The sequence below is a fragment of the Pleurodeles waltl genome, chromosome 9 (assembly GCF_031143425.1).
Source record: "Pleurodeles waltl isolate 20211129_DDA chromosome 9, aPleWal1.hap1.20221129, whole genome shotgun sequence".
In the NCBI taxonomy this organism is placed as follows: domain Eukaryota; kingdom Metazoa; phylum Chordata; class Amphibia; order Caudata; family Salamandridae; genus Pleurodeles; species Pleurodeles waltl.
Window position 1 is genome coordinate 422,665,859 of NC_090448.1, and position 24,958 is coordinate 422,690,816.

A 24,958-nucleotide genomic window follows, 5' to 3' on the forward strand; every position below is an offset into this window, starting at 1 on the left:
TGAATCTGCTGTTACCAGTTGGTACCAGTAAAACACAGATTACTTTGCATAATTTGATTTAGGTTTGCCCCCAGCTAATATCTTACCTTTTTAAATCTCTACATATCTATGGTCTATATTGGTCTGCAAGGCCGTTTGGATGTAACAGGACTTATTTGACTAGGAAATTAGTCTTTTATAAGCTATTCTTTCGGTCAGGTGGGTAAGTGAAATACACGGTGTATGAGAGGTTTACATGTAGTCATCATTAGAAAGTGGTGTGCATGACTCTCACTTCTTTCATCATCAAGTTTGTTTCAGAGTTCCATGTTAATCCAGTTTTTACCACATCGGGTTTTCCCTAGCTATGCGCTCACTGTTCATGTGCTGGATACGTGGAGTGTGTTGAAATACTGCACTGAAAGATTCAGGAATACTCGGGAATTAATGCTGATTTTGGTTAACAAAGGCAGAGATACAACTACTGTTTTTTCTAGAGATGTTCACTGGTTACTTGCCGATCAGTACAAACCTTCCTTGCTTAATATTGTGTGAAAATGAAGTGCAGAGCCGGTGCTCAAGGAGGTCAGAGGTACTTCCTACTCAGTACTTCCTGGCTGTCCATGTAATCACGAGTGGATACACATGAATGTGGCAAGTGTTTCAGCCCCGCTCATTACAGAGAAAACCATTTAATTGTCATAGTCATTTGCAATGTTCATAAATAAATAGGAAACCAAAAATAATTATAAATGTGTATATGCATAACTCATTTCACAGCATCAAGTTTAAAACATGCAACAGTATCAACCACAGAACACTGACTGCTGATACTACTATATTGTCAAGGTAACCATATACAGGCGACTACAGATTTACTATATTTAACACCTTAACAATGTGTAAATATCAACAAGTTGGGTAGATATGGGGCTAAGAATACTAAATATATGTATTGTCAATTTAAGTACATATAGAGATAATAGTTTGTCTACACTAAGTGATTCATGCAAACACACAAATATGCTTACATTAAAGACATAGGGGGTTATTCTAACTTTGGAGGAGTGTTAATCCGTCCCAAAAGTGACGGTAAAGTGACGGATATACCACCAGCCGTATAACGAGTTCCATAGGATATAATGGACTCGTAATACGGCTGGTGGTAAATCCGTCACTTTTCCGTCACTTTTGGGACGGATTAACACCTCCTCCAAAGTTAGAATAACCCCCATAGTGAGAGTCGATATTCTGGGGGTCGATATTGTTACATTGATGCAGGCAATACTTTATACCTCGATCTTCTGTACCTCGATATTCTAACATGCAGACCCTCCCTGTAGACTGCCACCCCCTGCATGTTAGAATATCGAGGTACAGAATATCGAAGTAGCTGCGTGATTGAGAGGTCCCTGTATCAACCCTTTAGTTACTCAGTGATAGACTTGATCTAGTTCTGTATTTTAAGTCTTACTTTGATGAGCCTGGCAAGAGGTCAGGCGAGCCCTACCAAAGAAGGAAATAAGGGCATCCTAATAATACCCAATGGATCCCTTCTATCCAGTAGGCACATTCCAGGGCTGTACGTCAGCTTTTCCTTTTTGTAAATCACCACATTTGTCGCAATTGGGAGCTGAAGGTTTTGGTTGTGTTTTCAAAATCCACTTTATCATTGTGATTACTCAGTTTTGCTTTATAATGTTTTTTTGTCTCCCCCCAGTGAAATTCTTCTAACTGTACACATGGTTTGGTGAATTAAAAACTTAAACGGGAACCTGCCCTAATTAAGATTTGTGACTTCTGCCTGGTCATGCTCCCAGGTAGGAGTCTATTGTTTTACTTATTTCTTTGAACTAGTAACAACAGCACTCAGAAAATAGGGTGTATGTACTGATTGGATGATTGTGCATGACATTTATGATAATAAGTACGAAGAACTGAAAATAAATGTGAAAGTAAAAAAAAAAGCAAGCATAACCATACCTGCAAAAATGTACACATAGCAGTAGTGTGACCACTTCCTTCCAGGTCATTCCGAACACTATTTTATATGGCCTGCAAAAGCATTCTAGTGTTGTAGGCTTGCTTTCCATTTACCTAATTAGGCTAAAATATCTGAAAAAGATTAGTTTTAGCTGAAAAATCACGGCTGGAGCCAATATTGGTAATGACCTGAAGTGGAGTGTTTTCCTCTAACCGTAAATGACGTTCGCTGAGCAGCATGCAAATATGAAAGAATTGGACTGCTGTCATGAAATAGAGGAATTATATCCTTGTGGCTTCCCTCCTAAATGTTGATAACTTGTTTGAAGGAATGGATAAGAATGAGGTTTGGACAATGGGGGAGCACACATCTGCTGCTGATACGGATCGCTGTAGGCTCTGGAAGCTGGCTTGAAATAGCTTGTAAATTTGCTGATGAGTATCTATGTTACTAAACTTCTACTGGCATGAAGTTACTACGCTGGGAAGCACTATGGGCTCAGGATCTCCAGCTTCTATTACCTGAAATCCCTTCACAATGAGGTGAGGGAGGACTTTAGCGAAAAGATGCACCCTCAATAAAGTGTAAGTATTGGTTAATGGTCAAGACATGCTTTATTCTCACTGCTACTAAGCGACTGTTGTTCCCTCGTGCTCTCTTCTTGTTTCCTCCATTGTCTTCTGGGTGACAGGACCTCTAGTAGCCTTGAGCTCTACACCTCAGTTTGGTAGGTACTGTGAAGAGCAGAAGAAGGCATCTATGTATATGCAGGGATGTGTTATGGAATTGTGCCTGAAAGAGTGGGGTACAAGGCAGTGGTAATGCTCTTGGTTAGGTGTGAAGGCCTAAGGGGTTCAAGTAGACCAACACTGAGCAATCTGCGAATTGGTGTGGCATATTTGGCGGCCTGATACCAATGGTTTCTCAATCTGGAGTGAAACAGGTGACTGCCATCGCTGTGGCCCACTCACTGTGGCATAGGGTAGAGCTTCAATTCAAACATTTCACCACTGTCCTCATCAGTGATAAATATGAAGGGTGTGTACCTCATGGCAGGATCGCTTCCTACACGTGCAGCTATACCACACATTGCTAATGAGAAGGAAAACCCCAGGTGACCTTCAACAGTAGGGAGATTTGGGGGTATCCAAATATCTTCCTTATCAACCTATCTGCCCAAAAAGTCATTGTTGCTAGCCCATTGCAGAATATCTGAGCTAAAAGCATGAACAAGTAGGCTTCTCAAATGAGGGAATTTGCAGAAGAGTATTTTGGATACTATTGTTCCTAAGAGGCCCATGAGCCACCCACATGATTTTGGACACTGTATGATTGCCAGGTGGCAGAAAGAGTACACTGTAGTGAGGAATTTAAGAGTGAAGTGAATTGGATCAAGACTCCCTAGGTTGGAGAAAACCACTGTGGCTGAAAACCTCAGCCTATTGAGCCTGGTGCAAAAAAGTAGTCCAGTTATATTCCTTTGGGATCATGGCAAATGGAGGAGACTTGGTCATCTCTCAAAGAAAAAAACCTTTCTAAATGCCTGTGTGTTGAAAAGTACAAGGTTTTCTAACTTGCATTAGTAGGCAATGCGGTTTCATAGACAAATGAAATGCCGCCTCTTTCTTCACTGCTCCCGCAGCCGAGCTAAGTGCTGCTGACCTTTCGGGCCCTTTTATTATGACTTGTGTCGTATAATACTGTATAATATTGTGCTTGTGTCTGTCATTATTATTGCCTTTTATTTTTTGTGATTTCCACGGTCACAGGAACACTTGTCGCTCTTCCACTTCTTTGGTGATTACGTTCTTCGTTGCTTCTGGGGCCGACGCGGCGAGGTCCTCTGACCTCTACATGATGCCGCTCGTTAGGCAGTACCTCGCACACCTTCTGTTTCGGTCCTGGTCGGCGGCTAGTGTGAAAAGGTAACCTGCCACACATCAACGCGGCCGACCGAGCACCTGATTTGCAGCGTTTTGCCCTCCTCACGCATGGAGAGAGACGCCTCTTGTACAGGGGTCTGTATTTCTTCATTAATTTGAAGCACTCGCATACTTCCTAAGACACCGGCCCAGGCGGTGAAGTGCCTTGTGAATTGTAAGGGCGCGCGAGGTGTCACCGGACGTTCTCTGTCATTGGCCCCTGGGTGGCCTCGATAACTGGCTAGGAGACCTCCACCTGTCTATATACCCTCTATACTTATCTGGTACCTCCAGGCTTGCTTATACACTGGTGTTCCCAGTAAATGCTGCCCCTCACTATTGCATCCCGCTTAAAGAAAGCGTTATGAGTGACACTGAGGAAACCTACATGGAGGAGGAACAGGTGACTTACCTCCCTGTAGGTGATCATTTTTGCTGGATCATGGATGCCTCCATCTGGTGAACGGTCAAGCATGCGGTGGGCCCCCTAGAGCAGAGGCTTATGCAGTACGCTGAAAACTGTGCCAGAACCCCCTGCCGGCTGGAAGATAATTCTGGGCCTAAGCCCCCACTACCTCCAGGGCCAGCCATCCCCCTCCCCCCCTGCACTGCCTAACCCTAAGCATAAGAGGACCCCTGATTCAGGCACCGATATGGACTCATTCAATAGATTTAAGAGGGCCTTCATGGTCCGTTCCCTCCTGACAGAACCGGACCCCCCAGTACCAGGTGCCTCACGAGCGCAATCCCTCCAGACTCCTCTATCACCCCCACCACCCCAGATACGGATTCTCCATCCTTGGATCGTGACCAAGACATGGGGTCTCGTCCTTGGCACCCTTCCCCCCCCCCCTTCAAGTCCAGCCTCATCCTCGGATGGTGACCAAGACCCGGGGTCTCGATCTTGGCGCCCTTCCCCACAAGCCCACACCTCTGAGCCCCCGGCCGAAGACCCCCCCCCCCCTTCAGGGGGCATCTGACATGCTCATTCTGGACCTCCTGTTGCACCTCTGTTCAGCTGAATGGACCCCGGCGGACAAGGTTGTGACTTATGTTGTTCGGCTGCGCTTCAAGCCACTTGACAAGAAGGTCCGCCACCTCCTACAGGCGAAATGATACCTGAAGTTAATGAACGCATGGCCACCTCTCTAGGAAAATTCATGCGTGACCCAAAAATGAGGTTAGACCAGTCCTGACGGGCTTGCCAGGACAAACTCTTGGATGTTTCCGGCCCCCTTACTTGTATCCTAGACATGGCGGAAGACAATAAAACCTCCAGCATTCTTATTTCCGCAGACATTCTATCAGGCTGGGCCCAAAAGGCACTTATCTTTCTGGGGAGAACAAAGTGTGCCATTTCCACGGGAAGGCATTGTTTGCTCCTCATAAAGATCGACCCTGAGCTGGGGAACCTTGCCACATCCAAAGCAGGTCCTCTTGACCAGGGAGGTTTGTTTGGTGACCCTTTTGTGAGTTGGGCAAGTTCATGCAGACCTTTATGTCAATGGACAAAGCTCAAACTTCAGTCAAACCTATCTTTACCCCCTGGTTTTCTCTGGGGCTGGCTGAGGCAAGGGGCACTCATTTGGCCGCTCACAACCGCAGGCCCCCACTAAAAGGCTCTGCTTCAAGGGGAGGACAGTACCAGGATGCCTCCAGGTTCGGATCTTTCTACCCATCCAGACCCTATTCCAGGCGCAAGGCATCACAAGTCCTCCCAAGGTGAGTATCTAGTTGTCCTTCCACCACAAGTTGGGGGGCAGGTTACGGATGTTTCTTTCCAATTGTGAATCCCTTACCTCGGATGCATGGGTGCTCCAGACAGTACAAGGGTTCCAAATAGTTTTTCGGCTCGCCCATCCAACGGAAGCTTCCCCTTCCCTTGATGTTTTCGGCCACAGACATGGCACTGGCAGATTCAGAGGTTTCAGAATTATTATGCAAAGGGGTGATCATGCAGACCCTTCCCCACTCAGCAGGGTTCCTCAGCAATAACTTTATGGTGGACAAGAAAAGCAAGATGGTGGTCAGCAGCCGGTAATCAGCTTGAAGGAGTTCAAAGAGTGGCTGATCTATTGCCACTTCAAGATGGAGCGGATCCATCTTCGTCAGGACCTCCTTCTACCCAGCGACTGGATGGTGTGTCTCGACCTAAAGGATGCCTACTTAATCATCCTGATTTTTGCCCCCCAACACCGCTTCCTCCAATTCCAGTTGATGGGGAGGCCGTTTGAGTTCACAACCCTTCTGTTTGTTCTCTCAGCCACTCCCTGGTGGTTCACCCAGGTGATGTGACCTGTGGTAGAGTTTCTTCAGGCTTGAGGCGTTTGCCTCATTGTCTACCTGGACGATCTCCTCCTGATGGGTCAGTGCCCATGGCTCCTGCTGTCACACCTTTGAATGGCAATCTCTCTCCTGGAGTCGCTTGGGTTCATCATCAACAGGCAGAAATCTGTCCTTACCCCTACCCAGTCCCTGGTATTCTTGGGCTTCGTAGTGGATTCTGTTCGGGCGGCTCTCAGTCTGACCTCATGGAAGGTCAACAAGATCAGACACGAACTGCGCAGGATGGCGGCCAAACCTTCCACCTCCCTCCGCCAAATCACCAAGATAGTAGGCCTGCTGACCTCCTCCATCCTGGCCGTTTTTCTGGGCCCTCTCCACTATCGGGCCCTGCAGCATCTCAAAGCGGTCCACCTCAGGAGGGGTCTCTCATACTCGCAAGTGGTCCTTCTGTCGGCGGAAGCACAAGAGCAGATACAATGGTGGCTCACCCACATGGAGGCCTGGAACTGCTGGGGAATATTTGGCTCCTACCCAGACCTAGTTATAGAATTCGATGCCAGCGGCTCAGGTTTGGGGGCGACCTGTGGACCATTTTCCACCCGAAGACAATGGTCATCTCAAGAAAAAACAAAGCACATCAGCTGGCTCCAGCTCCTCGCTGGCTTGTTTGCGGTCAAATGTTGGACCAAATCTTGGGTGAAGTGCTGTGTCGTCCGAAAGATGGACAATTTTGTTGCAGTGCGATACTTAAACCACCTGGGATGCACTCACTCCAAAGCCCTCCCGGACCCGGCCAGGTCCTTTTGGAATATTGCCTCGCGAACCAGATCTCGGTGATGGAGGAACACCTCCCAGGACAATCCAACCAAGTGGCAGACTGGCACTCTAGACATTTGAGGGGTGAGTCTCTGGCAGCTGCATCTGCATCTTTTCAGTGCCTTCCAGGCCCTTTGAGGCCCATTCTCTGTAGCTCTCTTTGCATCAAGGTTGGACCACCAGATTCCCATATATTTTAGCTGAATACTGGACCTGGGGGCAGCCGCCACAGATTTGTTTCTTCAGGACTGGCATCTGGAACAGGGTTATGCATTTCCCCAATTCACCATAATAACACGTCTCTTGTGTAGGTGCCAAGACAGGAGGCGGATCTGGTGCTAATAACACCGAAGTGGAAATCGCAAGCCTAGTATCCGGTTCTACTGGAGCATTCTTTGGATTTTCCAATACCTCTACTCCTCCATCTAGATCTCCTCTGGGATCTGTCCAGATCTCCATCCTCTAGAGATGGCGGGGTCTCTATCACTTAGAGCCTGGAGGATTACTGGGAATGCTGAAAAGTCCCAGGAATTTTGAAGCAAGCTGCTTCGCTCCTTTCCAGTGAGTGAGCAGACAGTACCATCAAGTGCTGTCGGTCAACCTGGTCTCAGCAGTTGGGCTGGTGTCACCGTAGACATCTGAATCCAGTGGGGTCTGACGTTGTCCATATCAAACTTTTTGGCCTCCGCGGGCTTAGCCTATAGGTCAGTAAACACCTTCAGGTCCACAATCTCAGCGGGCATGCACCAGTTGATCATCCGGTGGGAGAACACCCGCTGGTGAGGAAACTTATGCAGGGCATTTGTTCATCTCTTCCACCACAACCTATGTACTCATTAATATGAAATATCAACAAGGTTCTAAACCTCTTCCTGTCATGGTAGGCCAACAAATATCTTTCTCGAAAGGAGCTTTCAGCCAAATTGGCCACCCTGTTGTGTCTGGTGTTTTGCAGAAGGGTTTCAGATGTACAGGCTCTGGACATTACAGGTACAGTATTCACCCCTGATGGAGGCCATATCTCTATAAGAACAAAATGTAATTCTCATCTGGTCTCTTATCCTTCCAGCTTCCCTGAAAGTGTGTGTAGTCCGTTGTATCAAGAGTTATGAGGCTATGACAGCCGATGTCCACCCCCATGGGAAGAAACAATTGTTGATTGCCCTTAGGAAACCCTTTCGGGCGGTGCCCTCCCCAACCATCGCTATATGTGTTCGCTGGATCATGCTGGAGGCTGACATCGATACCAAGATATTTGGGGCCCACTCAGTTAGAGGGGTTATGGCCTCTAAGGCATTTTCCCCAGGGGCTTGCCTGGAGGACATCCTCAATGCGGCAGACTGGTCCTCAGATTCCACCTTCAAAAGCTTTTTACTCCAATCCAAATCCCAATATGGACCCGCTGGTGGAGGGGAAGCTTTAAGCTAGCGTTATCCTCACCTCTGGTCCTGGTATTGAATTAAACATTTCCTAGCCATTGTAACAGAAAGTTTCAATTCTATTAAGAACACAGAGGGGAGGATTAATTCACCCACTAATGGCATGCCCATTCCCTCCCTCAGTTTTCCTCCTCATCGGAAAGGTGGGCATCTTTCTATTTATGAATTTCAGATGTTTTGTTGATAGGGCATTCATCGTTTTTCTCTCAATGACTGTTTTAAGGCTCATGTGCTATGTTTGGAGAGTGATAGTTTTTAGAGTCATTGGTTGTTTCGTTTTATTGCAGGATCTGAGGGTCCAAGCAAGATTGAAGAAGGGCTTAGTCGATTTCGGTCGCAGGAAGAGGAGACGGCGACAGAAACAATGGGCTACAATGGCATTAAGAACTTTTGATTGGTTGATAATGTTTACTTAATTGTTATCCTTTCTCAAGTGCTTATGGGAAATTGAATTGTTGACTACTTTTGCTTGGCTGCTGTTGAATAAAGTGAAGAAAGAAAAGCGTAATCCTCACCTCCGTGTCCTTAATAGAATTGAAACTTTACGTTGCAATAGCTAGGAAATTTTTAATTCCATGAACAAAGATGTTTTCATACAATCCCATGTGAAATGCCTACGGTTAATAATGCTATGCTTAAACTATTTCCAAGAAAGCTTTACTACAGCAAATGTAAGGAGATTTTTCAGATTGGATACTATTTTTGCTAGGAGATTAATCCATTGGATGAGCTTTAGTGCACCGCTCATGGATGGTTGGATCCGCGAGATGAGGAAATGGACAAATGATATTAGTGAGATGAGACAATTTACTGTAAGACTTGATAGAATATGGTGAGATCATACAGGCTCTCCCTGACCCATTGGAAACCAGACCTCCATGATGAGAGAATTAATCTGACAATAAACAATACGTGACCTAGGTGTAGAGGTAGGAGTTAATATTGCAGTATAACCTACAGTGACTGGGATGGCTGCACTCTTGTGGTCCTCTGGGCATGGAGAAAGTTTGGTAACGGACAGCTATCGAACATTATAATGTAGATGTAATGGTACTGGCTTATTGGGCAAATAAAGATCCAATTCTTGGATTGGATTGGATCGTTTGGGAAGCCAAATGGTTGCACACGGACTGCAGTTGTGAATCAGGCCTCTTGCTGGCGCTGTAAAATATAGTTGCAATATTGTGGACAAAGAAGAGGAGAATTTGCCAACTGACTAAGGAAGTATCATGGGTTTAGATACAGTTTTCTATTATGGGCATCTTCTACTCTAGGTTTACATTCACAGGAAATAAGGTAAACTTTAATACGATGCAGATGTAATAGTGTCAATAGTACGTTTATTTAAAAAAATCAATAAAATACATTTAAACCAAAAAAACAAATATAGGAAGACTTTAGCGTAAGCTGAGGTTTGCGTTTAAAAAAAGTGTTGACATGGCTCTCCTTTTAGATCTGCTCAGGTGCAATCATGCCACAGGGTAGAATGTACACAAACCTACTTTAGAAGGCTGGCACTTCCAGATTTCCTTAGACTCGTCCTAGGCTGTGGGGGCAGAGAAGCTCCCACTGACTCTAGTCCTCAATACACGCCTGTGCCCATTTACTGTTGTCTACTGGATAGCAGCTGCTGGTGAAATTATAAATAAGGGCCCCGAGGTGCACTGACCAATCAAGCGAGCTCAACTTCCTTTCCAAAGGTTTTGGGGTGTTGCCTGCTCCGACAAGATTTAAAAAAGGTGTAGACAAATTATTAATTTTGCAGCACAGTTATCGTGGCTAGTAAGATGTGGGTTCCGAAGGGGCACTAATAAAATAGCCAGTAGCCAAATACTTAAGAGTTACTTCCAAGAAGTGCCTCTCCCTTCGAGTTCCTCAGACTGACTCTTGGGGTTTTTGTTGGCCGTGCCACCACCCACCCCATGAATGCGCCTCCACCGTTAGACACGATTTCCCTTTGATAATTGCAGTCATGCGTGTTTTTTGTAGAAAAACATCTATACTTTGCCTGTATGCGGGTCTATTTTCACATAATTTGTGCGCAATTGTAGTGCAAGAGCTGGGAATGGAAAGCTTTGCTCAAAGGCAGACATCTCACTCTCACAAGGGACAGCGCAGAAACTGCAAATCACAGATTCAGGGTTTTTCCATACCTATTGATTAAATACCATGGAGAGGTTTATAGTACAAGCCTCTGTTCAGTTTTTCACACAGTTGATCTGACATTTAATGCGGCAAGATCACTCGTGAACTGCTGAGCACAGAAAAAACTGCTTGAAAGCCTGTACGCGGCTACTGTGCTTGCAAATTTTGAAACGGCCGAGTTCTTTATTGCATTTTAGCTTAAGGGTTTTTTTTTTGTTAGTTTGTTTTTACAGTTTGCCACTTCGAGGTGCCCTACCGCTTGCGGATTGAAATAAACTATTTATTTTGGATGAAAGGTTTGGATTATTTTGACGTTCGAAAAACCTCTTTGAAATAAACGGAAATCAGTGGGTGACGGGACAAGAAACTGCCCACAGCTTGAAAATGATTGAAGCTCATTTAAAAATTGAAAGTAAAATCAGGTACAGAGATTTCCAGGCATTAATAACGCGTGCGCCAGGTGATTGCTCACTTTTTCGACCCGAAATAAACGTCTGCAGAAAAGAGAGGCATCTCTGGAACAGCAACTGTCATTACTATTTTTGTGTTAAACGCTTTATTTTTTATTTTTATTTTAACAGTGTCTTAAAGCTTAGCACAATAACCAGAGAAAAAGCGATTGTCTCAACTCTTAAACCGTACGGTGCAAAAATGGCACATATTTTCTTTCGCCTCGGGATTTGCAGTGTCTCCGATCCTTGAAGGAGGCCGTTACTGTGGGGACCCTGAACATTACTTTTTCTTGCTTGACCTTTGTACAGGTTTCCTTCAAGCCCCGTCTTCCTTTTCTTTTTTTTCCTTTCACTGGCAGGATTCAAGCTGTTGGTTCCAGAGTGAAATTCAGATCCAGATTTGCCCTCAACGCTCGTAATGCCGTGCTCTCCTTCACGTGGCAACTACTTTTTTCTTTAACTATAATAAGTTTGTTGGTGATTTGGTCTGTTGGGCATTTATTTGTCTGTATTCCAGAACTACACGTTTTTTTGGGCCGCTTTTCCTTAGAATGTGATTTTCTCGCTCTTCTTACTCTTTCAGTAATCTTTAAAGGGTATTTTCTCCCACATCTCGAGGGAAAGGATCAGGCAGCACCCTAACGCACACATTTTTAATATCGCTCCATGTTTTGTAGAACCCCCGTGTTTTTTGTTCAGATAATAAATAACAAACAAGACTTTCGACATCATTAACATATCGTTTATAAAAACGATGATATCTGAGCACTTTCGTATTTGTTTTCAAGTTTATCGTCTGAGCCCAAAATGGCTTACATTTTTTACCGTCATGGCAATATAAAATTGGGGAATCAAAGGCTTGTAGATAAAGATTTAGGCCGTCATTCAAAAGAGTCATGCTACTGCTTTTTAATGGAATTATGATTAAAGTAATTGCTGCAACTGCCTGTAGAAAAACAAACACTCCATATCCATTTCAGCAGTTGAACATTTGAGCGAGAAGGGCCTGAATTTGTGAGACTCGTGCGGTCAAGGGTCTGGTAATTCCAGGACTCACATGGTATTCCCCATTCTCACCCATGATCTCGAAATGGCTGGTAAAGCAACGGTGATGCCAGCTTTAATCGGGCCTGGTGTTACCACCCCATGTTACTGGGCAACTCGTAATGTGGGCCTGTTGGGGGAGGGGAGTATTTGGCAATAATAAAAACCCATTTTTTATTTAATAAATGAGGAATCAGAGAAAGGAGGGTAAAATAAAACCTGGAAGGGGCATGAACTACAAAGAGGAAAAACGTGCAGAGCGAAAGTTGCATAATTTGTTTATGGGAAAAGATTAATGAAGACACAGGGGAGAGAAGGCTCTTCTTCAGTAGATACATTTCGAAATAACATCAACGCCAGTGAAGAATAGTGTATTGAGCAAAATGGTAAACATTGAAGATTAAGTGGATAGAATGTTTGACCAAATTCGATAGTAGCAGTAGAGTAAGAGACTGAAAAACATAAGTATATGCGGGGAAGACCCATTACAAGTGAATGAAGTAAACAAGCTAAGGGTGGGGCATGGCTAACCGGTGGTCACTGCTTAAATACACTGATTATTTGGTGGCTGCCCAGTCTTTGGGGTGATTACTTAGACTTTTTTTTGTCAATTTTTAGTCCGGTAGAAGTCCTATATTTTCCGCTACATAAATAAGTAATATCAGTGTTGACCCGTCTTGTTGTGTAGGAAGAACAGTTTACGTTGTAATCATTGGAGGTGTATAACAACATTGAAAGCTCCTCTTACAATCCCTTACCCACCTCTCTTGACCTTCTATGTCTGGTCTATCATAGTCCAGAAGCCAGTACTATATAAAGTTGTCCTTAACTCGTCTATCCATCTGGTATTGTGGTTGTGTAGTGGAGTATAAAAAAAGCCCCTCCTCCCTCCCTGTTTCTCTACCCATGGGTTTGTTGAGATGCTTCTTGCTCTTGAGACATAAATGCGTTGGGTTGTGCCTGTAGGAAGCTCGTCTGGTGTGTGTGAGCATCTATACTATAGTTTTACCACCTTATCCTATGTCTGGGTATCCCCTATTAAAATGTGAGGTGTAGGCAGTGTCTACGAAGCCAGGGCTCTAGAGGTAGCTGTGAATAAGTAGCCAAGACTTATCTAGGAGACATGCAAAGCTTATGCAATATCACTACAGTCGCGCAGAGCTCACACACATGAAAGAACCACACAGTGTTACAAAAATAAATATATTTTATTATGGTAACACAAATACTAAAATACTGTGTAGGCAATACTTCACTAGGAGGTGAGTAAACACACTAATATAGACACATTAGAAGTCAGTGATTAGCATATAAAGCAATGGCAAACAGTAAAACAATAGAAAATAATGAAGGCCCTAGGGGGAGACCAAACCATATACTAAGTAAGTAGAATGTGAAAGGCAGTCCCCCACCCAAGGAAGTGGAATCTGTAGAGGGGAGCTGGAGGAACTAGGAACTCCAAAAGGTAAGTACCAGGGTGCCCCACAGCGACCAGGAGAGAGTTTTATCCCAAACCCACAGGTACATTTTGGAAAAGGACTGTGCAAGACCCAAGCAAGACTGGAAGAAACCAAAGGTGGATCCTGACAGAAGAGGACCTGCAAAAAAAAAGGGGACCAAGTCCAGTTTGAGTTGGAGTGTCAGGTTGGGGCAGGGGCCACTACCCACCCTTCTGGAGATGCAGGACCAGGTCAAGGGTGGAGACAAAGAGTCAGCTGTGCAGCACTGGAGCAGGAGAAGAGTTCCAGAAGTGATGCAGGTGATGTCCCACAACGGAAAAAGAGTTGCAGTCAGTCAGTGGTATTGGAAAACCACCAACAAGCCTTGGCAAAGGCAATAGTCACTGATAAAGAGTTGCAGAGCTGTCAGGGACCAGCAAGGTTCAGGGGGACTCAACCCAAGGAGGGGAGTCCTAGGTGACCCTCAGCAGTGAGGATAGTCAGAAGATGAGGATGCAGTCCCCAAAGACAACTCACAGGCAGCAGGCACAGGAGTCGCAGTGAGGTCCACTCAGCACACTTGGAGTGAAGTACCACGTCCCTGTAGCAGCAGGCAGAAGTCTGTGCTTTGCAAGGGAAAGTACTGGAGGTCGGGGAAACACGGAGCCTGAAGATTCTTGGGAGAATTAACAAACAATCCTTGGTACCTGCAAGAGTCACAGTGCTCAGGGGTACTGTCCTGCAAGGAGAGGCAAGGGCTCACCGTCTCCCATGTTGGACAGCTGGTAGAGAGGACTGATGGGACCACTCCTGACCACCACCTGTGTTGCAGGAACCGCACAGTTTTGCAGGAACCGCACAGTTTTGCAGGAGAGAAGATCCACGCAGCTGGATGTCATTGCAGTTGGTGACTGCGGATGCAGGGGAGTGACTCCTTCACTCTAAGGGAGATTGCTTTTTGCTTCTTGTGCAGGCTTAAGACTCGTCACCTTCAGAGGATGCACAGCCAGGAAAATGTAGCAGTTGCTGAAGGAGCTGGAGAAACAATGTTGCAGAGCAGAGTCATCGCTAAATTTGCAGATTGTCGGTTCCTGGAGGGTCCAGTTGCAGTCCCGTGGCCAGAACGATGCAGAGGAGTCCTGCTGTAATCTTGCATGTCAAATCTGGAGACCCACCCTGGAGGGAGACCTTTAGAAGCCCAGGAAGGGGCATTAGTAACCTAGCAGGGTGACCACCTATCAGGAGGGGGCTGTGACATCATCTGCCTGACCTGGCCACTCAGATGCTCCCATGGGCCTCTGCCTACCTTGGATTCAAGAAGGCAGAATCAAGCAGTCACCTGGAGGAGCTCGGGGCACCACCCCTGGGGTGGTGATTGACAGGGGAGTGGTCACTCCCCTTTCCATTGTCCAGTTTCACGCCAGAGCAGGGACCGAGAGTCCCTGGACTGGTGCAAACAGGTTTATGCAAGGAGAGCACCAAATGTGCCCTTCATAGCATACCAGTAGCTTGAGGAAGCTACCCCTTCCAAGCCATGTAACACCTATTTCCAAAGGGAGAGGGTGTTGCCTTCCTCTCCTAAAGGAAATCTTTTGCTCTACCTTCCTCTGCTTGAGCAGGCTAAGCAGCAGGAGGGCAGAAACCTGTCTGTGGGGTGGCAGCAGCGCAAGCTCCCCTGAAAACCCCAGAAGATTGGTAGGAGCAATGCTGGGGGTCCTCTAAGGAGCCCCCAGAGTGCATGGAATCATACAACCAATACTGGCAACAGTATTGGGGTATGATTTCGACATGTTTGATACTAAACATGCCTTGGTTTGGTGTTACCATTATGTAGCTGGACACAGGTGTGTCCAGTACAGGGGTAAAATGGCTTCCCTGCACTTAGGAAGTCCAGGAAAATGGAGTTGGAGTTCGTAGGGGCATCTCTGCTCATGCAGGAGTGGCCTCACACACAGGTACTTGCACCCTACCCTCTGGGCTAGGAAGGCCTGCCATAGAGGTGACTTACTGTGATCTGGTGCAGTGACCTGTGGGGGGAAGGGTGCATGCACGTTTTCACACAGGCTGCAATGGTAGGCCTGCGGACATATTTTGCATGGGCTCCCATGGGTGGCACAATACATGCTGCAGCCCATGGGGAACCCCTGGAGCCCCAGTGTCCTGGGTACCTAAGTGCCATATACTAGGGACTTACTCTGGGGCACCAGTATGCCAATTGTGGGGTGTGCTAGGTCCTAAGCAACCAAATTTAAGGGGAGAGAGCAGTGTCACTGGGGTCCTGGTTAGCAGGATCCTAGTGAACACAGTCAAAACACACTGACAGCAGGCACAAAGTGGGGTTAGCCATGCCAAAAAGAGGGTACTTTCCTACAGTGCCCCAGCATATGTAAGCAGAGTCCTAGTCATCTCTGTCCAGACCATCAGGGCTTCTTGAGCTTTGTTGTCACGTCCAGTTCTTCGTAAATGTATCTCCTCTGCCCTTGCCCATTCTGCCATATCTGTCTCCCATGTATGTCTTGTTGGGGCCCTGGAGCTACACCAGTGTATAGCAGTACGGCGTTTTGCAACCACCAAGCCCAACATTGTGTAGCACCTACTTAGCTTTCTGGCAGGGTTCTGTGGAAGGAAGTAGACCTAATATATATTTTTCGATCTCCAACGCTACCTCCCAACCCGTAGTGGCTTCCAACTTCTAGAAGTTCTGTATTTTGGGGCAGCTCCATGACAAGTTGAAAAAATCAGCTTCATCCCTCCTGCATTTGGGGCACGCAGGATCTCAGGAAGTATAAATAGTGTGTAAGCGCCTGGGGGAGAGAGATGCCATGTATATAAAATGATATTGAAGGAATTTAAAGTGGCCATTTACAAATGTATTTTGTCCCACTCCTTAGGGGTTAGTTCCTTTCCCAGACACTTGTGCCTCCTCCCTTCCACTGGTAGAGGCTGTAGTGGTCTATCTGTACGATACAAGTGAGTTATAAGCCTGTGCACACCAGCCATTTTGAGCAGGGTGCTTAGTGTTTGAGTAGGCATGGGTACCACAGGGAATGTAGGCCACAGTTGTCTGGCTAAAGCTGCAATTTTGGCAAATTGTAGGAAATTCCCTACACTTAGAGCAAACGAGTCTTGTGCTTGTTGGTATGTTATAAATCTGCTGTCGGGGTAGGTGCTGGATAGTGTGAGGCATCCACCTTCTTGCCACCTAGTTATTGATATTACCTGCTTCATCTGTGTGAAGGGGGCTCGTATCCAAATATCCATGTCATGGGCATGGGGCGCTCTCCTAATGACTCTCTGTACTGTTCTTTCCCATATTCTACCAATTAGCTGGATTAGAAGGGGGAATGAGTTAGATATTCTATTGCCTTTCATTAGGAGTTTTCCCAAGTGATGGGTCTTGTGCGTTCCCTCAAGTAGTCACCTTTCCCAGTTAGGTTCCCCATCTAGCCAGTATGTTGTAATTGGGCGACCAGCTAGTACAGCTTGAGGTCAGGCCTCTCTAAGCCACCCTTTTCCCATTCTCTTCGAAGTGTAGATATGCTGACCCTACAGCGTTTGCCTTGCCAGAGTAGGCCAATCACCAGTCGACCTAATTCCTGAAAAATCAGACCATGAGATCTCGTAATAGGAAGTTTTTAGAACCTGTACTAGATCTTGTTTGGTTAATAGGGCACCTAGCACCTCCCTGTCCTCTCGGGACAAACATGGCAAGGAGAGTTGATTCAGATGGTCTATTAGGTCATCATTCCGGCTCGGTAGCTGTGGTTGAACGTACAGTGCATGCACGTAAAGGCATCGTGGCAATACCACAATTTTAAGTAGTGCTATTTTGCCCATAAGTGATAAATGTAGTGTGTTCCAAAATGGTATGGAGGGTTTTAGTTGTGCTATTACTGACCCTATGTTGAGGTTATAAAATTAATGTTCATCGTGAGCGACGTGGATGCCCAAATATATAATTTCATCAGTCTTCCAAGGGAGGCCTTCCAGAGTGTGACCATCTAATTGTTGGCCTATCAGGCCACCCAAGGAGCATAGGACCAATTTCTGTATGTTAACCCAAAGACCTGAGAATTCCCAGTATTCTTGCATCACGTTTAGTAGTATTGGAACCGAACTGTCTGGGTGCCTGAGATAGATCAAGGCTTCGTCCACGTATAGGGATATTATGTGTTCCTTGGATCACACCCTTATGACCCATCCTGCCAGGGTGTGCCTGAGTCGGCATGCAAGTGGCTCTATAGCAATAGCGAATATTAGTGGGGAGAATGGTCGTCCCTGTTGGGTTCCTTCTGATACCTAGCTCCTCGTTTTCACTCTCACTCTTGGACGGGTGTATAACAATTTAATCAAGGTAAAGTAGGTGGGGCCTAGGCCTACTGTTTCCAAAACCCTCCATATGAATGCTTAGTGTAATATGTCGAAAGCCTGTTCTAGGTCTAGAAAAGCTAATGCATAGCTTCCCTTCTGTACTTGAAGACCATGGATCACGTGGGCTAGCCGTCATAGGTTTCTTAGGGCGTTTCTCCCAGTAATAAACCCCGATTGATACTCGTGGATCAGATGAGGCAGTTAAGGGAGGAGTTGGGCTGCCAACACATGACTAAGAAGCTTAAGGTCTACATTTAGCATTGATATGGGATCCAGTATCCTGACGTTTTTTCCTGGTTTTGGTATGAGGTATATCAATGCATCGTTCATTGAGTCTGGGAGTTCCCCTCTATTGCATGCCTCTGTATAGATCTCTACTAGTTTATCAAACAGCATATCACAGCATTTTTATAAATTCAGAGGGTATCCCATCTACCCCAGGTGCATTAGCAGTTTAAAAAGTTTTTAGAGCTTCAACTAGATCTTGTTTGGTTACTGGGACCCCTAGCACCTCCATGTCCTCTCGGGACAAACATGGCAAGCAGGGTTGATTCAGTTAGTCTATTAGGTCATCATCCCAGCTCAGTAGCTGTGGTTGAGCATAACCTGCATGCAGGTAAAGGCATTGTGGCAATACCACCATTTTAAGTAGTGCTATTTTGCCCATTAATGATAAATGTAGTGTGTTAAAAAATCCTATGTAGGGTTTTAGTTTTAGTTTTACTGACCCTCGGTTGAGGTTATAAAATTGATGTTCATCTTGGGTGACATGGATGCCCAAGTATTTTATGTCATCAGTCTTCCAAGGGAGGCCTTTCAGAGTGTAACACTTTATTGTTGGCCTACCAGGTCACCCATAGGCTATAGGACCTGTTTCTGTATGTTAACCGAAAGTCCTGAGAATTCCCAGTATTCTTGCATCACATTTAGTAGTATTGGAACCAAAATGTCTGGGTGCCTGAGGTAGATCAAGCCTTCGTCCCTTATGCCCCATCCTGCCAGGGTGTGCCTGAGTCGGTATGAAAGTGCCTCTATAACAATAGCGAATATTAGTGGGGAGAGTGGGCTTCACTGTTGGGTTCCTTGATGGAGGCTAAACCCTTCTGTTGCATAGTGCACTGTTCACACTTTCTCTCTTGGAAAAGTGTATAACAATTTTTTTTTTGATAAACAACTTTATTAGTTTGGCATAACTACATAAAAACCAAAAGGTCATATCCGCACCTCATAGGCATAGCATTGTACAAATTCCACATAGTTAACATGAACACATAATCGATACTGATTATACTTGCCAGGGACAGGTCACACAAAAGTCACTGTGTCTAAAGGCGCAGTAGTTGAGCGGATATCCCATGTCCTTGTCCACTTTCCCCACACTCTGTCATACTTGCTTCATATACTCATTTTTCTTGTTTGGCAGACCAGTCCATCCCGCACCGCCATTTTGCAAGAGCAGGTGCCGTCTCAACCTTCCAGACAGCAGCGATATCTCTTTTGGCCAGCAGACACGCCACTCCCAAAAAGGCCCGATCCACTCTACTGGATACCACTCCCCCCAGGACATCCAACAAAAGCGGCAGTGGGGCCGCCTCCACCTCCACTTGCAGGATTCTAGAGATTTCGGCTGCAACCGCTTGCCAGTAAGTTGCTATGTGTGGGCAGTCCCATACCATATGAAAGAAGTCAGCGTTAGGGCCTACACAGCGGGGGCAGTCTGCGTGGGGCAGGAGACCTGCTTTATGCATTTTATCAGGTGTGAGATAGACTGTGTGTAGATAGTAAGTTTGCACCACACGAAAGCGGGTAGTCATAGTCAAGGTTCTTGGGGCCATCAGAGCATCTTGCCAGTCCTCGTCCTCTATATGGCCCAGCCAGTTCTTCCACCGCTCCCGGAGTCTACTGAATGTCTGTGCTGTATTGGTGACCAAGGTGCGGTATATTTGAGACACTCCCCCTTTACCCAAACCACCCATAAAGGATTTGGCCTCAGGCGGGCTGAATTCCGGAAGGGTCGAGCCAGCTTGAACGTGTACACTCAGTGCGTGTCTGAGTTGTAAGTATCTATGGAATTGGGTCCCAGAGAGCGAGAATGTCTGCTGAAGCTCTTGGGAGGACCGCATGTGGGAGCCTGCCCAGACATCTCCCAAGAGCGAAACATATAAGATCCCATTTCTGGAACCCCTCCAGTACCGAGACCTCCTCCAGCCATGTCCCATGCCATAGAGGGGTTTGTTGGGTAAGTCGTTGTCCCCATCCCGTTACCTCCTGTGCCACCCTCCTCCCCATCAGCACCACCCTAGTCACCTCCGGTATCCTACGCGGCAGGGGGTTACCATACAGCATCCCGAGCAGGCCAGGAAAGCCCATAGTTAGCAGTTCAAGTTGGTATGGTGAGTCAGACCAGCCACCCCCAAACCAGTCCTTGATCACCAAGAAGTGCATTTCAAGGTAGTAGAGATAGAGATTGGACACTTCCAATACGCCTTCATATACATCTCCTTGTCAAGTGCGGAACACAAGCAGGGGGCACGTATTGTACCATAGGAATTACCGCGCTACTGCGTCCATTTCCTTAAACCATTTCTTGGGTATGTGGTATGGGAAGTTTTGGAGCAGGTAAAGGAATCGAGGCAGCACCATCATTTTATATAGCGCTATTCTTCCCAGGATGTTAAGAGGCAGGGTCTGCCATCTCTGGAGGTCATCTTTGATCCTCTGGGTGAGCGGTGAAATGTTAAGCGACCAGGCTAGCTCGGGCAGAAGGGCAACAGTCACCCCCCGGTACCAGGAGCTGTTGCGCTGGACCGGAATATCATTCTGCCAGTTGTAACAGTCCCTTGCAGGGTGCAACGGGACCAGCAGAGACTTACTGGGGTTGAGTGTCAGGCCAGAGGCCTCAGTGAACAACCCCAATAGCCGTAAGGCTCGGGGTCCACTGCTGGCCGGGTTGGCCAGGAACAAGAGTACATCATCCGCGTACAGCGCCACTTGGTCGAGTGTATAACAATTTAACCCCTTCGCTTCCAGGCCTTTTCCCCCTCAGGTGCCAGGCCTTTTTTTTGCTATTTGGGGCAGTTCGCGCTTAGGTCCTCATAACTTTTTGTCCACATAAGCTACTCACGCCAAATTTGCGTCCATGTTTTCCAACATCCTAGGAATTCTAGCAGTACACAGAGTTTGTGGGTTTCCCTGGAGGAGACCAAGAAATTAGCCAAAATACAGCAAAAATGTCTTTTTTTTTTTTTAAATGGGGGAAAAAAGGGCTGCAGAAGAAGGCTTGTGGTTTTTTCCATGAAAACGGCATCAACAAAGAGTTTGCAGTGCTAATATCACCATCTTCCCAACTTTCAAAAACAGGCAGACTTGAATCAGAAAATCAAAATTTTCTACACAATTTTGTCATTTTACTGGGACATATCTCATTTTTACTTTTTTTGGTACTTTTAGCCTCCTTCCAGTTAGTGACAGAAATGGGTGTGAAACCAATGCTGGATCCCGGGAAGCTAAACACTTCTGAATAGTAGACAAAATTCTGAATTCAGCAAGGGGTCATTTGTGTAGATCCTATGAGGGATTCCTACATAAAATAACAGCTGAAATAAAAATAATATTGAAATTGAGGTAAAAAAAAAAAATTCTCCATGTTTTACCCTGTAATTTTTTCCTGCAATGTCAGATTTTCAAAAGTAATATACTGTTACGTCTGCTGGACTCTTCTGTTTGCGGGGATGTATAGGGCTTGTTGGTTCATCAACAACCCCAGGTACCCAAAGCCAGTAAAGGAGCTGCACCTTGCAATGGGTTTTCATTGTATATCGGGTATACAGCAATTCATTTGGTGAAATATAAAGAATGAAAAATAGGTATCAAGGAAACATTTGTATTTCCAAAATGGGCACAAGATAAGGTGTTGAGAAGCAATGGTTATTTGCACATCTCTGAATTCCGGGGTGCCCATACTAGCATGTGAATTACAAGACATTTCTCAAATAGACGTCTTTTTTACACGCTGTCTTACATTTGGAAGGAAAAAATGTAGAGAAAGACAAGGGGCAATAACACTTGTACTGCTATTCTGTGTTCCTCCAAGTCCCCCGATAACAATGGTACCTCGCTTGCATGGGTAGGCCTAATGCCCGCAACAGGAAACGCAACATAGACACATCAAATATTTACATTGAAATCTGACGTGATTTTTGCAAAGTGCCTAGGTGTGGATTTTGGCCTTTAGCTCAGCCGGCACCTAGAAAAACCTACCAAACCTGTGCATATTTGAAAACTAGACCCCTAGATACCATCCAAGATGGGGTGACTTGTGGGACCCTCACCAGGTTCTGTTATCCAGAATCCTTTGCAAACCTCAAAATGTGGCACAAAAAAACCTTTTTCCTCACATTTCGGTGATAGAAAGTTCTGGAATCTGAGAGCAGCATAAAATGTCCTTCCACCCAGCGTTTCCCCAAGTCTCCCAATAAAAATGGTACCTCACTGCTGTGGGTAGGCCTACTGCCCACAATAGGAAATGCCCCAAAACAGTATGTGGACACATCAAAATTATCAAATACGAAACTATCTATTTTTGAGGGGGGGCGTAGGGGCACCTGCGTTTTTGGTCCTGGGCTCAGCAGCCATATATGAAAACCTACCAAACCCAAACATTTCTGAAAACTAGACACCTAAAGGAGCCCAGGGAAGTGTGACTTGTGTGGATCCCCCACGGTTTTCTTACCCAGAATGCTCAGCAAACCTCAAATTTAGCTAAAAAAAAAAAAAATCTAATTTTTCACACATTTCTGTGTGGGATCACCGCACCGGCACAAATTTCCTACCACCCAACGTTCTCCTCAGTCTCCCGGTAAAAATGATACCTCACTTGTGTAGTTGGACCAGGTGCCTGTGACAGGGAAGAACCAAAAACATGTTGAAAATGAGGGGGAACCAAAGAGGGGGTCCAAAAGGGCAGTTTGAAAAAAAACATTTTTAGGCTGACAAGTGGGGCAGAATTTTTATTGGTATAGACGTCTCAATGCTGTGTGGTAGGAATTTTGTGGAATCCTGCAGATTCCGGAAGGTTCCATCACAAAAATGTAGGAAAAATATGTGATTTCCAGCAAAGTTGGAGGTTTGCAGGGCATTGTGGGTAAGAAAATGGTGTGGGGGTGCACACCACCCTGGACTCACCCAGATGTTTAGATTTCAGATGTGTCTAGGTCTCGTAGATTATTCTACATGGCAGCGTTCCAAAGTCCAAAAAGTGCAGCCCTCACCATTCTAAGTGGGATGGTTTTGAGAGTTAGACAAGCTCTCATGGTCCAAATGTAAAACCCAAAATAATCAAATGTCCTCTTGCTTTCCGTTAGGATAAGATTTTTTAGTGTATGGGGGGGAGTGCTGAAAGACTGTTACCTCTTTCAGTTGGGGTGGGGGCATAACCATGCCCATACTGGTTGGTAGCCACAACCCCACTATTTTTTACTTTTTTTTAATTCTCTGGCATCTAGAAGGCACTCTGTTCCCCCGGGGAGTGGATCGGGGGTAATTGCCCCATCTGCCCATCGGTGGGCAGAACAACTTTGTCCCCATTTATTTAGGATGGGGGTATTGCCATACCCCCTCCCTCTTTTTAAAAAAAAATAAATTTGCCCTGGTATCTGGGGGGGGTGAGAGGGGGGGGCAGATGAGCCTTACAAAAATAGGCCGTCTGCCCCCAAAAGGAACAGAAGTGGGCTAAATAAAATTTCCCCCCAGGGGAGCGACCCTTGCCTAAGGGGTCGCTCCCCTTGCGTGAAACTGGTGCAAAAAAAAAAATCCCTGGTGTCTAGTGGTTTCTGCCCCCTTTGGGAGCAGATTGACCGAAGAAAAATAGGCAGATTGACCTTAAATAATTTTGCCCCCCAGGGGAGCGACCCTTGCCTAAGGGATCCCTCCCGTTATCAATGTAAACAAAAAAAAATCCTTGGTGTCTAGTGGCTTCTGCCCCCATCAGCCTAATTAATATAGGCCAATCTGGCCCGGGGGCAAAAGCAGCCTAATAAAAATGTTGCCCCCTGGGGAACGACACTTACCTAAGGGTTCGCTCCCCTTACAACATAAACATAATTAACATAGGCCGATTGGCCTTAGATAGGGGCCATTTGGCCTATATTAAGGGGTCTCTCCCCTTATGACAATTTCCTACAAAAATAAACTCCCTGGTGTCTAGTGGCATTCCTACAGCACGATCACTATGCAATTGTGCTGGAGGAATGCTCAGAGACATAAAAAGGGAAGGAAGAGCCTTTCCTTCCCTTTTCATGCCTCCTTGACCTCCCCTTCCCCCATACAGAGGAGAAACTAATGTTTCTCCTCTGTCGCGCTGGAAGCTGAGCTTCCAGTGTGATGGGAGGCGACCTCTGCTGAGGTCAGTGCGCGAGGGCGCGCTGATGTCATCAGACGTCACTCCCCTTCCATCCCTGCCCTGGGGGGGGGGGGGTTGGGGTTGGGAGGCCCATGGGGGAGCGCTAGAGCTCCCCCATGAGGGGGTCGCAGGACATACCGGTTATGTCCTTGGGGCCTCAGCGCGGCAGCCAAGGATGTAACCGTTACGTCTGTGGCAACCAAGAGGTTAATGAAGGTAAAGTAGGTGGGGCCCAGGCCTACTGTTTCCAGAACCCTCCATACCTATGCGTAGTGTAGTGTGTTGAAAGGCTGTTCTATGTCTAGGAAAGCTAATGCATAGCTTCCCTTCTGTACTTGCGGATCATGGATCATGTTGGCTAGCCGTCATAGGTTTTTTTAGGGTGTTTCTCCCAGGAATAAACCATGATTGATACTCATGGACCAGACAAGGCAGATAAGGGAGGAGTTGGGCCGCCAACACATGACCAAGAAGTTAAGGTCTATATTTAGCATTGATATGGGATTCAGTATCCTGCCGTTTGTTTTCTGATTTTGGTATGAGGAATATCAATGCTTTGTTCATTGAGTCTGGGAATTTCCCTCTATTGTATGTCCGTGTATAGACCTCTGCTAGTTTATCAAGCAGCATATCAGAGACATTTTTATAAAATCCAGAGGGTAGCCCATCTCCCCCAGGCAC

The 24,958-nt window shown here is 46.0% G+C and overlaps 1 protein-coding gene across 1 annotated transcript in view; it reads left to right on the top strand.

The window, feature by feature from the left end:
* LOC138259466 (uncharacterized) overlaps positions 1 to 8,934 on the top strand; it is a 221,520-nt gene extending 212,586 nt beyond the window's left edge. Inside the window, exons 11-12 of the transcript XR_011198739.1 lie at positions 1,700 to 1,799; positions 8,714 to 8,934. The gene's annotated coding sequence lies outside the window, so the exon portion shown is untranslated. The remainder of the gene's footprint in view (positions 1 to 1,699; positions 1,800 to 8,713) is intronic.
* The last annotated feature ends 16,024 nt before the right edge of the window (positions 8,935 to 24,958 follow it).